Source organism: Taurulus bubalis, assembly GCF_910589615.1.
Source record: "Taurulus bubalis genome assembly, chromosome: 11".
In the NCBI taxonomy this organism is placed as follows: domain Eukaryota; kingdom Metazoa; phylum Chordata; class Actinopteri; order Perciformes; family Cottidae; genus Taurulus; species Taurulus bubalis.
Window position 1 is genome coordinate 14,215,637 of NC_136599.1, and position 13,645 is coordinate 14,229,281.

The window sequence follows — 13,645 nt, forward strand, 5'->3', positions numbered from 1 at the left end:
TTCCTTTTTGGGATGCTGCCCTGAAAGGAGCAGACTGACAAGCACCTGTCACATGGATTGATGTGTCCAGCTGGTGAGCAAGAGGTGCGCTCAGAGACACAGAAGCAGCACACATTAATTCTGATGTCCGAGAGGAGAGGGGTGTGGTTGAGGCCCGAGCAGAAGGTTTGTAGGGGATAAAAAGATGAGGTAAGATGGAGGGGTGGTAGAGAGAGAGAGGGGTGGATCACTGGGGGAGAAGGTGACAGGAAGTGACTCTACCTTGGATACCTTCAAGGTGATTCAGTACAACAGAACATTCCCAAGGGTTTACTACTGCAAAGAGAGATAGTCAGAGAGAGAGAGAATTTCAAGGTGCAAAAGCTCTTTGCAGATGTCCAAATACGCAGTAAATCACGAGGACCTGAGGGTGCTCAAATGCTTTTTGACTGAATCCGTCTCCCAGCCCAGCGGCTCCAGAATGACTAAAACATTAACAGGAGTCTGCAGGGTAGGGGAAGCTGCGGCAGCCCACCCATCCCCCACTAGCGCCTGCACAATCCCAGGGCTGAGCAAACATAAGGCCAAACCAAAATGGCTTCCATTCAGATGTTGTCCAAAAGCACGTTTAAAACCAAGGGAATGCTCAACTAGACGACAGACTTGTACACAAACTATCTATTTAGCCGCGTGTCCCCATTCTCATGAGTCATAAAGTTGCCTCTGGCATTTGAGTAGAGAAGTCTCTGTGTCGAGTTACAGGTGTTCATTTTTACACGGTTGCGCCAAAAAAAAAAAGTTTATGACTTTTCTTCTTCGGAGGGCTGAGGAAACAGAAGTGACATTGGGCTTAGAAAACAAGTTTGCTTTAAAGCTAGGATATAATCACCTTTATAGCACAATAATAGATGGACCTACACAGCATGCTATGCAACAATACCTCTGCAATCAGCATACCCTTCTGCAAACACCCGCTGAGCTAAAGTGCTGAGAGGCAGGAAACAAATTACTCTAGTGAATGAAAACAAACAGCCATATTTACTTTTATTGTATTCTATTACAAACATATAAAGAAGAATTAGAATGAAAATAAATAATAACCAAAAATGTAGGCTGCTTCCACAACATAACCATAAGTGGCCTGGAATAATTACTTGGTTTTTACTTTTTGGTTTAGAATTTAAAATAAATATATATATATATATATATATATATATATATATATATATAGTGAATTTTCAGTAAGAGGTTTAGTGCAGCACCATTATTCAAATGAGCAATAACATTAATGTTTCTATTTCTTATTGCTCATAAATAGGCCGAGTAGCGAAATAGTAGTGAAATGAATTAAATTCTTTTCACAGTTTTATGGGTACAAAATTACAACTCCACATTTTTAATTTCATTGAATTGTAACGGGCAAGCTTACTTTGGAGAGTGAATAAATGTTCTTTTTATGTATGCCGTTTAAACTTTTTGAATGCTTCTACATTAATGCGTTATATTCTTAACATTGTTTTTTTGATGACATTGTCCTGTAGATAAGACCATTTTCATTCCACCCCTCATTTTGCTTCCTCTGACCTCCAAATAGAAAATGACTAACATGATTTAATGCTAATGAAGAGAACATTAAATTGGGATATAAACCCAGTGAGTGCTTATAATTACAGCAGAGCTTCACAGAACTATATCCACGACTCAAAATATATCAAACAGTAGTGCTAATCTTAACAATGAGTCATAACATTACACAGATAAGCTGAATTAGCAACTTGCTTCAAACATCTTCTGGTAAAAAAGGACAGAAACAGCAATATTGCCACAAAGGGAGAGATGGAGATCTGCAGAGGCAGGACTGTGACTTTCTGCTGCCTTGATGCGTGTGCTCGACTGCCCCCTGGCAGATACAGCTGTAACTGCACTGCAATTTCAAGAAAGGAAAACCACTCCCTACAACAGAAAAGTAAAGACCAGATTTGGGTAGACTCATCTTTCAAAAACTACAAATGAAAACTGCAATCTAGACACATTTATTTGTGCCATTAATAGCAAAATCCCTGGTCTTTGGTCTTATGCATTAACGTATTAAGGTAATCCACCACTGAGATCAGAGCCTTTCCTTGTCATTCAAGTTTGCTGGCCATGTTTAAAAGCCAAAACTTATTAAATTGCTCCAGTTTTTGTCTGGTAAGCAGCAGTTACACAGATTGCATATGCATGGATAACCGTTTCCATCCGAGTCATGCAGGGACCACTGGGTTTCAGCTCTATATGGGGGGGTGGGAATAACATGCTCACGACTTAAGTCATAAAGCAGCAACACCAATGGATATACTGTAGAAGTAAAATCTCATGCGTAAAAAGAATGCTAATGAAATGATCAACAAATATAAATAAAAAGGTTAGTACGAACATGGTAAAGGGACACATGGATTAAATGTATAAGAAGAAAAAAAAATGTGCGGGAATACAGGACGGCTGACAAAGTTAATGCCTAGTTTTAAACAGTAATGGCACTGAGAGGGTAGAACAGCTTAAACAGTTGGACAGTATATCTTTCTGACAGTCCTTTTTACATAAAGCCTGCATGCCCATGGTACACTAGCTGTAATGCAGTAAGGTTAGATGTGCTGTTAAACTACCCTCTGTCACAAACACATGCTGTGTGACTGAACTGCAGAGTAGCCCACAGAAACTGTTGGGGAATGGATACTGCATTACAGTACCTCGGTCTATCTAAGGGTGGCAGCACAGCCCCTGACACAGGACTTGGCTAACTGATCACTGCCGGGGAGTATCTTTACCGTCTCAACATAAAACACCAGGACCAGAGAACCACCTGGTCGGTGACCAGTTACTCCAGTGAATGAAGCCAGCATTGTACCAGTCCTACATGAACATTAACTTCATAAACTCATCAGAACTAGAACTATTAGCTATATGCTCCATCAATAGTCCACTCTGTTACCATTTTTAAGTGAGAAATACGGCGTTGCCACTTTTCCATCCTTAAGGACAGCGTTGAGCGCTATGTAACACCTTCCTGTGGCCGTGATAAATGGACACAGGGCAGAATATACTAGAGGGCCACTGCAGATGAACACGCGTCGCTGCATCCATTTAACAGTGCTTAAAGTCTGCTCAGTGCAGGATGACATCACTCACCCAGGACCACTGGAGCAGAACCAGAGCCTGTAAGGCTATTCAAATTAATTAACAAATGACCTTAGATTAAAGGGGGAGTCACAGATCAAACAACGAAGGCATTCATCAGCTCAATAGGCAAGGGTTCTCTCACATGATGCCTGTATATCATTTGTCTGTGCTACAAGCCCACGCATCCTTACACTGACATGAATAAGACACACTGTATTATACACAAGTTAATATAGAAAAAGGCTATCGGATATCGCATAATTTACTTTCGCCTCGCACGTCTTTCAATGAATCTGCTTTGTATTAAAATGCCTTTGGATATAAAAGCATCACTGGTTGTTTTTCTATTTGAGGAGGAAAATTCAACAATAAAGAAGCAACCGGGAATCATGTCACGGTGCTGTCTGATAAAGTGTAAAAATAAGCGCCAGCCCAGATGGTATTTTCTTTTATTTCACGTACAGGCTATATCTGAACCATCTCAGACAGACAAGTCAATCTCAAGGTTCGCTAATACCGTCCTATGGACAGGGGATAAATCCCTGTTAGGCAACAAAAAGCAGATCAATAAAGAAAGCATGTAAACAAACCACAGTGGAAATGAAGTTGCGATATATGGAGACTAGGGTAGCGAAGGTGACCAGCAGTGCATCACATTAAGCGCATGGCCAGGGACTAAAAGAAGACTAAAAGGGCAAAAAGCCAGGGGGACATTAGGGTGAGGAGCAGTGGGAGTGCAAATGAGGAGATGGAGATGCACGGTCATGAGGGCTAGAAAGAAACAGAGGAAGAGAGTGTGCGAGGGAGATGGGGCGCAAGCGAGAAAATGCGGGAGGGAGAAAAACGGTAGTGTAGAAGTGATTTATGCTAGTTGTATAATTTTCTACAACGCTGCCCCGACCCCCCTCTTCCCCCATGGCCCCCCTCTTCTCCTCAGTTTCCAACCCTCCCACCAGGGTGTGCTCCTCCTCACCGTCACACCAAGGAACAGTCCCTGGCCACACCAGCCAGTGATTAAGATTCTGCCGTGATGCGACTGCAGCACTTCGCAAATGGAAGACTGGACATAATTTCCCTAAAATGCTGTTTTTTATCACCTATTTCCCCTTCATCAGCTTGCCGCACACGATTGATAGCTGATGGCACCTCTGACAACTTAACGTTTTTATGGGTAGATTTATGGGCTATCTGCTCCTCTCCTTTTACAGCTCAAACTCTGTAAAAATGCTTATTTCCCAGATAAGGAGAGGGAGGGTGTGTGTCTATGTGTATGGAATGGTATCACACCCAACTAAATGTATGTATGAGAGAGAGGGGCCCACCTCACTGCATTGCAGTCCACATCAGTGCTCGGCTTCCACGGCTTCATAGCGACCGAGACTGAAATAACCTCTGCATAGCACCATGGGTTAAATAATACTTCTCACTCCTTGGATGGCATGCCTCCCCAACTCTCATCACCTCCTCAGCTGAAAAGATTTGCTGTCATCCTGTTCCTAGGAAATGGTAAACATGTTAACACAAAAAGCACATACATCTCTATCCATACAATATGTGTATTCATTTGGAGTCTTCTCTCCCAGATATCATGGAATCGTTTGTTATTATTTACCATGAAGCTAAACTGACACATAATAGTGTAAGGGGTCGACTATAAAACACCCTCAATATATCTCACGGGCTCGGAAACGTGTTTGTCTCGTTTCCTTTATAGGCACATGCTCTGGCAATAAGTATATGCATGCTGTTTGATAGTGATAGAAATGGTAATGATCACTCTCAGTTTAAGACCAGTTTAGATAATTGTAGTGACACTACGTAAGGTGAGCTTTGAGGTCAGTGAATACCTGAGAAAAAAACTGCCTGGTTGAGTATTTGGGTTCATGAGAGTCTACACATGTTGATGCAAGTAAGAGGTTTTCAGTGTACTAGGAGGCTGTCAGACTTATCGAGCTGCAGTGGAAGCGTGGCCACTGCAGGTTCCCCTCCCTCTCTGGTCAGATTTACAGCCAGTACAGACTCCCAGTTAGCCTTCTCCTCTCCTACGCTGATGAGCCTGGCAGATCTCAGACAGACGCCCCAGGGGATTGGAGTGTGACAGGGAATGGGGGAGGGGAGCCAAGGAAGGGTGAGAGAGAAAGAGAGAGATGGGAAAAGTAGGGAGGAGAGAGAAAACCAGTCTGATGAGATCAGTGATTCATAGACACCCAGGAGGACACACCCTGGAATGGGGTAATACCACACATGTTTTAACTGGGCTGGCCCATATTTCATTAGGGTTACCAAGGCTACAAGAAGCACCTTAGGAGAGAGTCCCCAGAAATCATCCCTGTATGTTGTTAGATGCAGCCCATGTAGGGGAGGAGCGGATTAGTATTCAAAGCTACAGTGCGCTCATCCTTTAGTGGAGAGGACCAATCTGTTAGTAGTAGAGAAAACACACATTTGACATCTGCATATTTTCTCATCATGTTGCTCTGAATTTTCCACCCTTTTTTTTTTCCTTGTTCAGCGGAAATGTCATGACGTAAAATATTTAAGTGGAAAAAGTGCAGCTCTAATGTGCTTAAATATAGCCGTCCTCCCAGTGCAATAAACCCAGTATGGTGCCAACTTCTTCCAGAATTTAAGGTTGCAAGTACCATTGTGCCGTAATGCTTCATTATATAGTAATCACTGTCCGCTGTATGAAAAAGCAGGCTGGTCCTCATTAGCAACAAGAAGAGAATTACATACCATCAACTTTGTTTGCGAAGGTCTTCTAATAAGGCTGCCTTAGTATAATCACATCTCTATTAAGAATTAAAGCTACCACAGCAGATCTCAGGACTAGCCAACTCTAGGTACTGCACGGATTAATATTGGAAACTACCTTAAAATACTAATGTTCCCTATTAATGGATTTAATTTAGGCCTCCAAAGAATTAAAAAACATGAATGTCATATCCCACTTTGGGATTTGAAACTTCTTTCTCATATTGTTGTTGTTGTAGGTCTTCTTTCTTTGAGCATTTCTTGTGCTACTCTGGTCTTTCTTGCAAAATAAATCTTTATCTCAATGAGATTACTTGATTCAATAAAAGTTATTGGTCTGCATCACACACAAGTTCATGAGTATATCATAGTGAATTAGTTTATTCATGAGTAAAAACATTGTTGTAGCCTTTTCCCATGAGGACCAAAACAGAGCCCCGACTTTGAGAGTTGAGGCCGAGTACTGTTGCCACTACACAACTTGCCGTCTTGTAATCAATCAAGCCGTTGTGGTTTTCACACTACATGACTGACTGGCGACAAGGGGTCACACGCTACAAGATTCTTCATCTGGAATCCAAGATGAGGTCACCAAAACGCATGCGAGAAGTTTCCAAACTCGTCTTTAACTATTGCTCTTATGTAGATCGGTCTTGTGTTTATTTATGCAACCTTCCAACACCCTAGGTGCACCAACAACAACTCCGGGCCATGTTGCAAATGCAGCACATTGTGCACACACGCACACGCACACACACACACACACACACACACACACACACACACACACACGTGACCCCCTCCACCAGGTTCTTTAAACCCATATCTTGTGTTCTTATGAGATGTAGATCCAGATATTTAGCATGCTAGATATCTGGAACGCGTCTGCGATGCACCTGGGAGCCTCTCGGTTTGCATCTTCAAACAGTTCCCACAGCGCTCGAGTGCCAATGTGCAAGCACACCGAGGCCTCGGATCTGGAGCTTTTGTCCTTGAGCTCCAAAAACTGTGAGCGTAAAATCAAAGCCAAAGTTGGTATCGTGCAAACTAGGAATTAATTGCCACGATTATTCCAACTTTATAAGCTGTTGCTTTTTCTGTCTTGAGCTGTACAGGCGTGCAATGAACAGGTATGGTTTAAATTAATTTGGAAAGCAAACACGGCTCATGTTGTTTCAATTAAACTTGGAGCATTTATGTGTCACGCTTTGGTTGACTGAGTCAGATTTCTCATCCTGCCTTGCTTTCTCGCAAAAGCAAGGCAGGATTATGCACAGGAGACTAGAGGAGGACGATAATGAATAAAGCCATTACAACATTACTCGGCACCTGGGAGGTCCGGTATGACTTTAGCGCAATGAGGTTTATCAACACCTGGTTTCCTAAGACAGCACAGACCTGTTGACAAACTGTTAGCTTTTAGACATATTTAAAGTGTTGAAACAAAATTAGAAGTACCAGGTAACAACATGACATCAGTGCAGTATAAAGACTCTTGAAACAAAATTAGAAGTACCAGGTAACAACATGACATCAGTGCAGTATAAAGACTCTTCGTCATCAAACAGAATTTAATAGAAGCTTATTAATCATATAATGTCAAGCATGGTCCCCTATAGAAAGCCACAAACTGGGTTATCTATTGAAAAATGGTCTCTTTCTGATTAAGCAATCACATTGCAAGCATATGCTGCCCAGTTTTCATAAATCACTTCAAACATACATGGCATTTGATTAGAGCCCATTAGCAACGAGCAACAGTGTGTGTACGATGTGCATGTGGGGAGGCATGTGCATGCGTCTCATCTCACGTTTTCCATGGTCTGCTCTTTAGGATGTTCCTCATTAGTGTGAATATTAATGCAACCAGAAAGGGGGAAGAGGAAAAGAAAAATGTAAAAGGAATTTAGAAGAGCTTTTTAAAGGGGCCATTTCATCAGAATCGTTATTTTTTTGCGGTTCTCTGAAGGCTCGTAACCGGCGGTCTATGAAGAGAGACATGCCGCAGTGGGGCTTAATTTAAAACCAGAAAGGTCACTGCGCTAAGAAAGGTCTTCGGCTCAGCCAAAAATATAAAATGTGGAGGAGAAACAGAAAGCAGTGGGGGAGGAGGAGGAGCGGGCCAAGAAAGAAGCCGTATGAAAGGAGATCAGAGGATGCCGATTAAGAAGGGGAGACACATGAGAGGATACGTTCAAGTCATTTGCAAAAGAGCACAAAAATGGAAAAATATGCGAAAGAGGAAAACAGAGGATAATGAACAGAGTTGCAATTGAACTGGAACAGGCCTAGCATCAAAACAGATGCAAGAGGTTTTTTGTTTACTTTAATGGTGTTTTTGCAAGTAATTTGTTATAATGACCAACAATTTCAGGAAAAAACACTGCGTCCATACACAGTGAAGGATTGCCAATCTGTCCGACAATCTGTGTTGGCAGAAACAACCCTCCCCGAGCCTTTGTTGAATTAGGCTGCCTGTGCTTGGTACTGGACCAGAGTACTAATGGTCAGATGGGAAATTAGCTTTGCCATATGCAACTCAGCACAAAATAGGTACGACTTTGAAAACAACATTTTTCCCCAGATCGGTCTGTTTATAAAGTGATGATGACACTTGATTTGGCTGAGAAATACATGTCAGTTGTTGGACTTGGCCTTGTTAACAAAGTTAACCGCCCTCCCCCAAATCTACCTTACATTCCACAAACTCACATCTCTGTCTTCAATCACTTGTTTATCTATAAGCTCACTTTAATTGTCCTCTGGGTTTTTGACTGCACCACATTACATAAAAGCACACAGGAGCCTCATGGCAGCAGCACGACAGTCTCTGATGTAAAGCCTCACGCTTTGCACAGATAAGACGGGTTCAATTTTAATGTTGCTAGCACACCGAGACGCACCGGGCTCACTTGTAAAACAGAATGCCCCCTTCGCTTGTAAACGCAGCAGCCCAAGGGGAGGAAAGAAATGGGGGTTGGGCCGGCTGATGTGGGGCTGAATTAAAATGAGGCGAGGAATTCCACTTGTCCAACTCCTGCAATTCATCCAGTGGATCAATTTCTTCACTAAAATTCCCAATCCATTCCCCATCTCTTTTAAAAACTAATACCCAATTCCAATCACAGCTGCAGTAAAGCATATCTTGTAAAAGGTCATAGTGTGACCTCCGAGTTCTCTAAATTGGATGGTGGTTGGCCCACTTTCCTTTGAAATACTGCACAGCCTGAAATAAAAACTGCCCTGTACACAATCACACCACCAGTGGGACCTGCATCCAGCCCATCAGTAGGTGTTCATTTTGATGTGAAGTGTCACAGCGCAGAGGGTTTAACAAGATATTGGTTGTCTGTGTTGAGGGAAACGGGAATCAGAACTCAAACCTGAACTAGAGCTTGGGGGCCTCGGGATGATTTTGGGAAAGGTATATCTGTGTGCTTGCCATAGGCAGCAGCCATATAGTGGAGCATCGCTCCTGCAGACAGCCAAGGGAACTGATCAGATGGACGATCAAACACTAATCATTCCCTCACGGCCCATACCGAGTAAAGCTGTCATTAATTTTGCGGAATTACATCAAATCTGAGACATTCTTTATGTGGCCCACGGCCTGTAGACAGTTATACGACAGGGACTGCTGCGCTAAGCAGATGGGGCAGCTTGGCCGTGCATACTAAATACCACCGTCCCCCATTTCTCCATCTCCGCCCTCCCAACACTCTGCCCTCCTTCCAGGCACTCTGCTCCTGCTCCCTCTTTCTTTGTTTTCTACCCTTCTGATGCCTTTCCTTGACTAGATGGTCACACAGCCCTCCCTGATAAAACGCCACTCGACCTGCAGTGCTAGGCACCATTTGATTCAGCAATGTACAGATTGCATACTAAAAAAATAATACTATACCTTTGGCACAAAAAAAGTATTTCTAAAAGCTCTACTCCCACACAAGAGACATCAGTTTAATTTAGTATGATGAGAAGATAAATTGTTTACAGACATAAATCTTTAACGTTTGTTTCTTGGATGTTGACATCTTTAACAGTTTACTTGTCTATACACAACAGAAGGTCATAATCCCATTTGAGGTTGCCTTGGCAACTGATTACTACTGGAGGCGAATTACGATTTATGACTAGTGACACATACCTGCCATTCCCTTTGAATAAGACATGTGGTAAGCTATATTCAGGCAGACCACCTCAGGTAATAAAAGTGCTGTAGCACTCGGGGGCTATGCCATTTTCTTATATCGAGAGGAATTCCAAGCCAGGCTGTGAGAAATCAGCAGATGACGGGGATTACATTTGTGTGGAATAGTTCTGCAACAGATAAATAAACTGCATATAAAGGGTCGTGTGCCACAACATTTGACAGTGGGAGTTTGTCTACCTAATGCATAACATTATTATATTAGTCCAGTTCACACTTCCAAAAGAACAAAAAGTAGGCTATACATGTGTTAGAGTGTGCATATGTGTATGTGTGCATGTGTGGGTGCGTGTGTGGCGGTTGGGGGGAGGGGTGGTTATGACAGACCGAGGAGCCATAACAGCAGGCAGCCAGGTCAAGATCAAGCAGTTTCATGGACAATCCACCTTTCAGTCTAGTCTCTATTAGGGTGAAGCCTCACATTCCTACTACACAGCCATCTTCTAACAGTGATGCTTCAAAGTCAAGGCTAACTGAGGTCTGCCATACCTTTTCCTAAAATAACAGCAAAAATACAGCAAACAATTAGCAAAACAGCTACAAAGCCTAGAGGGGTCTAAAATGTTTGATTCATCGATAACTGTATATTAATGGCTTTCCATACTAGTTATTTGAAGCAAAACAATTAACAAACAAACAAGAAGAAGCAAGACACCCACTTTGAATCTTGTGGAACCTACAGTTGCAACACAATCTTACACAAAGCACTTTTTATATTTCAATTCCCCAATATCCTAGCCTAAAACACACATGTAAACAATGGATACAGGAGAAGCTAGTCAATGCAGTACAACCTATTTAATTATCCTACGGCTTAGAGAGCCACTACTTCCAGCACCACTTTGCTCACACAGGCTCAGCACACTATTAATCCACTTAAACACAATTTATAGGGTCTCAACATCGACTGTCCGTCGGCATAAAATTACATGAAGCGTCCTTATAGTGTCTTCAACAGACTAAATTAGCCAAACCGGACTTACTAATTGAGGAGAGTAAAGCACCGTGTGACTGGACTGACTCGTCAACGAGCAGAGATAAATAAGCAGGCTACGGGAAGAACATCAATAACTATAATAATAATAATAATATAGGCTGAACATTATTTAAGATGTGGGTACTGAGGCACGATAACCATAAATACTCATTTCTACTCATATGATCTGGGTTTCTACTTTATTGTGGTCACATGCAGACAACTGCCTACTGAATGTACTACAAAGGACATTTGCTTTAACTCCCTCAATTCATTTTAATGGCAATTGAATTGAAATATATTCACAGAGCCCAATTACAAAGCCAATATTTGTATTGTTTTTCATTTAGAAGTGCACAATTAGACATTTTGATCAAAGATTTTTTTTAAAATGTAAATCATTATAATAAACTTTAACTTTTTACACTTTACAGTGATATTCAGCTAGTCAATACTTTGCTGTTCCATTGTAATGTTGACAAAAACTTCAATGCACCAGGCTTATTTATTGAAAAGTTGAGCAGTCAAACTTCAGTTTTTCTATTTAGGATCTCATCTTGCAGCCTAACTAAATACTTTTCCTTTTTGATATATATTTTACTAAATTATTAAAAAAGACAAACAAAAAGGTATGCCAAAATGATATCATAAGGCCCTGGGACAGTCTGAAGAACATGCACTGTGTGCTATAGGTGGTTTGAGGATATGGTCTGCATGTGACAGCCTGAATGCATAATGGACTGAGTTTTAAAGATGGTCTACTGCCATCTGCTGTCCGGCGCCATAACTTCCTCATGCCGTTTAACTTGTACCCCACATGTTTAAAAGACACACTATGAAATGTGAGTCTCTCAAAACAATTGGCAAACTGCGGCACGTTTCAAAAAGTAGGATTTAATGGGTTTGAAATCCATAACATTGAATAATATCAAAAGGAGTATTTTCCGGTTATACAGGTAACTCGGTGAACCTGCTTAATTGGAACCGGATTGTGTGGGACATCGATTATTCAACCGATTAGTAAAGAAATCTAAAAACAAATTGCTCAAGCGCAGGTCGCACAGAGCTCATTGCATTTTACTGCCATTAACATCAGTCATCGTGTACGCTGCTGTCTACCTTTTATATCCAGCTGCATGGGGAATTCATGCACAATATAAACGTTGACAACATATAAAAGAGAATTTGGAGCTCATCACAACAGAAATTGAACAAGAGTCAAATTGCTCTCTCCCACTCTGCACGTGTCCATGTCGCTGTATCACCCGCTAATCGTTGTTTTCCTCATCGCACACAAGAGATAAACACTTCCATTGGTCAGCTTGCACATCTGTTGCACAACCAGCGCCTCTCCGCGCTTTGACATCCGATGAGAAAAACAACGGGTGCCGACGAGGAGCATCGTATTACGTGCAGCGCGACCTCTGCTATTCTGCTGCGAGTCTGGGGATTGTAGTTTAAAGGGGCTGTTACAGCGCAGTTGTATCGACGAGGTTAACAACAGTTCCCACAATGCCGCAGTGGAAGTGAAGCTGTCACGCTTGTGTTGTGCTTTGTTTTTTTTGTTATTGTTTCGGGTTAGTGGAGCAACTGAGTCCGAGAAGGAAAGCGCGTCTGAATCGCTCATGTTTTGTTGTTTTCTGACGCATCGTGAGCGCCGTATCCGATAGAGAGACAGCTCGTTTAGACCGTTTACAGACAAGTAAGGGATATAAAAAAGGTAAGCGAGATACCCGAGACGGTCGAGAGATAATGTGCGCAGATGTCTTTTGTAGTTAACAAAGCCTGTTATTGTCTTGCCTGACACGCACGCGCATCACATTAATTAATTGGACAATGATTATTGACGAGCAGGCTACAGGTCCCAAAATACCTCCAGTGGCTTTGTTGACACGTTTGTCTTCCCAAGCTTGCATCGACGTGCATGGCACTGTGTTTTCTCGACATGTGCTAATGTTGGGCCTCAAGCCTTGAGCTGTGTAACGTGAACCCTCCGAAAGCTACTATATAATTTTAGTCACGGATCTGTTTTGTTTTGTTTTTGACGGCGTCTGCAAAAATGTTCTGCACTATTTAGAGAAGAAAAGTTTCTTCCAAGTTTAGCAGAATGCTTTACTAAAGTAGAAAACGTACCCATCCCTATATATTAAATCATGACTGTAGCACAGGGTATACACAGTTAATTCACAATTGCAGTATATGTACACTGTAAGCCAAAATGGGGCTTTTAGAGTTTCCTCCAAGTCTTTTTTCCTTGCACATGTTGTCACATTAGAATGCCTGGCAGGGGACAGCCAACAGTTTAACATACGATACTAACTGAATAAATAATGCTCCCTGTAAGCCACACACGTCTCCATGTAATGTTGTTAACTGCAGGCTGACGTTTCATAAAAGTGTACCTACGGGTACACTTTGGTAGAATTTGAGCCCTATGCATGATGTAGGCCCCACACACCTTGTACTGCATGCTTACACGTGATGGTGTACAATAGCAAAGGATAGCAATGACTGAAATAGCCCGAGTGACAAACATGTAATATGTCATGTTGCTCAAAGGCCATGCTGTC